The sequence below is a fragment of the Entamoeba invadens genome, assembly GCF_000330505.1.
Source record: "Entamoeba invadens IP1 unplaced genomic scaffold scaff_1105074725313, whole genome shotgun sequence".
Lineage (NCBI taxonomy): Eukaryota > Evosea > Mastigamoebida > Endamoebidae > Entamoeba > Entamoeba invadens.
The window spans coordinates 92,916-97,115 of record NW_004440263.1 but is presented as its reverse complement, the minus strand read 5'-3'; positions in this window follow the sequence as shown (position 1 = coordinate 97,115).

Sequence of the window (4,200 nt, the reverse complement as noted above, 5' to 3'; positions counted from 1 at the left end):
AGAATACAGTAATAAATCAACATTACTGTTCCAATAAATATATTACGAGTTTTATTGACAACAAGGCATTTTAAATAAGTTAAACATTTTAAATTAAAAAGTAAATTCAAACAATGTTAATAATTTTTTTTAACTAATAAATATATAATAAAAACGTTATAATCATCTATAATCATTTTTTGTTTCTCTAAAAACCTTTATATTCAAAGAATGAGCAAAAAATACGTTGAAAAACGCAAGGAAGTTCCAAAACTCCCACTAATCAAATGTGACTACACTCGACTCTCCACCCGACTTATATTATATCAAGATTACTTATCAATTTTCAAAGATATCGAAGCAGATGTCAACACTCAAAATTCACTTTTTGAACAAATCAAACTCACAGCTGAAAAACTTGGGGATGTCGGGTGGAGAAAAGGATGGGGAGAAGACATTGTTCAATATTTCGGAGGAAGTTCGAGTGTTCGACATCAACTCAAAAAAGTAAGAGAAAATAAAGAAACGAAAGAAACTGGAAGACAGTCACTCCTCGACAAAGAATAACAAAACAAATAAAAAAACAAAATAAAATTGTTATGTTTGTTAAAAAATGCAGACTGCGAACCAGCTTGTCGAACCAGCAAATGTGAGAGATTATATCAACACCAAAATGAAAAAAACGAATTCGTTAACAACCAAACAGACAGCAGAAAAAAAAATAAAAAGATGAGTTGTTTGGAAATCAAAAAGGGAGAATTAATAGAAGCTCCAAGAGCCATTATCACAAAAGAAACCATCGAAGAGCACCTACATGATTTTATTTAAAATGTGTAGATGGTTAACGAGCTGGTTTGGATTATAATTTCGATGAAGTCGGGTTTGATTTGTTTGTTGATGCTACAAGCAAATCTATCTGTTTTTCAAGTGTGATTGGTGAAGAGGTTTACATTAAAATACCAGGAAGAGGCGACATAATAACAATTTGGGTGTATATTAGCAAATGGAAAGGCACTAATACTGTTGATATTAATAAACAGGGTAACTTTGGACATGGATACTCTCGCTTCTTTAATAGATTACGCCATTATTAAAACACAGGAAAATCGTTTTATGAACTTGAAATTGTTTAAATTTTAGTTGAAAAGTTTTAATACCCAACATTAAAGAGAAAATGAATAAATTAAAAACAAAAAAACGATTTTGATTATGGATGGTTTCAAAGCACATAATGCGGCAATTGATATACTTAAGAAATTTGGTGTCGAAGTGTTTTTTTGAAACCACATACTTCTCGCCTCACCCAACCGATATTTCAATATTTGGAGCGATAAAACAACATTTATCAAAGAATGAATTACTTCAAATGGAATTTGATAAAATTGAGAAAAATACGGGAAAGGGATTGAATGAGTTGTTTGACGACTACATCAAAGTGAGAGTCGCATTCGCAGAATTGACCATCGAAAGAAGATTCGGGTCAATTTACGATTCGTGGAAAGCCAAAGAAAGACCAGAAATCATCTTAAATGCCTTTAAACAGGTTGGTATTGCTCTTCAAAGTGTTCTTGTCAAACATGAATGTGAAGAAAGTGGATCGTTATGTGTGTACCGAGTGTGTTGTGTTGATGTTGCGTACTCGCGAACAATGAGAAATTATTTGCATGGAGAGTCGATGGTCGAAAAAGAAGCTCCTAAACGAGTAATGCGTCTTTCTTTAGAGACAGTCTCTGAAAGAAAAAACGACTTGAGGGAAAAAAGAAATAAGTCATCTATTTGGTTTTGTTAGTTTATAATTGTTTTGTGAATGAAAATTTGAATTAAAATAATAAAATAATAACTATAGTTATATATTTTTTAAATACTTTAATAAAAAAAATTTTATGTTGCTGAAAAAATGATATTTTTATAAAAATGTTTTTTGATTAACCCTTCGAAAACGGGAAAAATCAAAATTTGTAAAAAAAATCTTAGTCAATTGTAATGTAAATGTGACCTTTTTTTCTTTAATTTTTTCAAAAAAGCTAGACACCCTGGAACGACGGCTCTAGTAAATTTTTATGGTAAATTGTTATAAATTATGGTAAAAAAGTGAATATTTTGTTGAAGTTGGGATGAACAAAGGTTCACTTTTTTTGCTTGATCTTTTTAGAAACAAGCCACGGTTCAATGGAAAAGTCAGATCAAAATTTTATTGAGATGACCACAACTTATTTCGATAATAAAATTAATTATAAAATATAACAAAGACCAAACTGTAACATAAAACATACTGGTCCGGAATATTCAAAATCAATGCATCATAAAATAACAAAGAAAAGGAAATAAAACATAGACTTTGAGTTGTATTGAAATTTCAATATGCAATTGATCTCAAAAACAATAACAAGCGAAATAAATAGATTTTTTTGTAAAATTTGTAAAATTCAAAAATCTAAAAATTGTGTTTTACAAACGAAAAGACACTTTTGTTTGTTCCGACTTTGAAAAAAAATCTTAAAGAAAATAAGTGTAAAATAAACAAAAAATATCTAAAATACATTTTCAAAAGTATCAAAAATCGCAAAATCGAGTAAATTTTATAAAATAAACTTTAACAATAAAAATAATAGCGTTTGTATAAACTTTGATCACCACGAGGTTCTATGGCCATCTGTTGAATTTCACGTCGTGTCACTCTCGAGGAAGCAAGATATAAATTCATTGTTTGTAATTTGAATATTTTATCATTTTCAAACAAAAACAAAAGGCAAAACGTGTTTTATGCAATCTATTTAGAATATAAAGATTTGTATTTGGTAAACAATTGTTTATTTTGCAGCGACTGTTTATTCATTTTCGAATTATGCATTTTGGGGCAACAAACAAAAAACTTATAGTAAATGTATAGAGATAATCAAAAACAAAGAAAAACACAAGTGTAAAGACATCCTGATATATACCAAAGTTGACACTTTTAACTATAATTTATAATAAAATAAATTAATATATTATTAATAATTTATCGTGTTATTTATAATAGTTTTATAATTATAAATGTTATATATAATATAACAATCAACAGACATAATTTTGACACAATAACACATCAACAATCATATCTTTACTACAACTTGATGTCATCGAAGTGATAAGTGATCACATTGATATAACAATGTTGTGTAATTAAAGCTATATTGTAATTTATGTATAATTATAATAAAAATGATATAATGACCTTATTTATTATATTATCATTATAGAAGATACATAGTGTTTGTAATAAAGCGCGTTTTGACTGAAAACATATCGTTCAAATTTAAAACAAAACAAATAAGCATATAATTTATATAAACAGAAACACACTGGTTTAGTGAATGATCAATAAAATGATTACATGTGATATAATTGATGTAGTTGTTATATAGATAACAATTTAAATTATTTGAGTGTTAGAATTGATAACAAACTATATTTCTAATATTATTTTACCATTAATAATATAGAGTCTAAAATAATAATATAATAATAATAAAATAATAAATTATTATTTAAATGACAATAATGTTAAAATAATGTTATTTAAACATACCAAATAACAAAAATACGATAAAAATTATTGTTTTAAAATCGATAATTTTAAAGAATATTTTAAATTAACTACTATCTGTTATTCCACGACAATGGATCAATGAGAAATAGGCAAACAAATGTTACTTATTATATTATTAACAGTTATAGTTAAAAATATTAGATAATTTATAATGTATTGTTTATTCGATTGATTTTGTAACGAATTATGTTTTGTGTTTTTAAATAAACGTTTTGTTCGAATTTTAAAAAATAAATACAGTAAGGTTACCCCGTTTTGTTCAATTGTTTTAATAACGAAAGACATTTATAGTAATTTTTAATTAATGAATACTATTTTAACAAAATAAATGCAAAAAACATTTTTGGTGTTTTTTATTTGGAGATTGCTAAACAATAAAATGGTTTAAATTAATTAAAAGTACTAATTAAATCTTACATAAAACAACGTCACTTGCTACAAAACAAAAAAGTTTGTGATAAAACAAAGAAAATACTTGATATAAATTTGAATAAACACGATAATTGAGTTGGTTATTTCAAGATTTGTTATAAATAGATTTATAGTTTCAAGTTGCATCATTTGAAACAACAATGTGCAAACCAATTTGTAATCAACAATTATCATTTTATATCCTTATATCCCGAAAA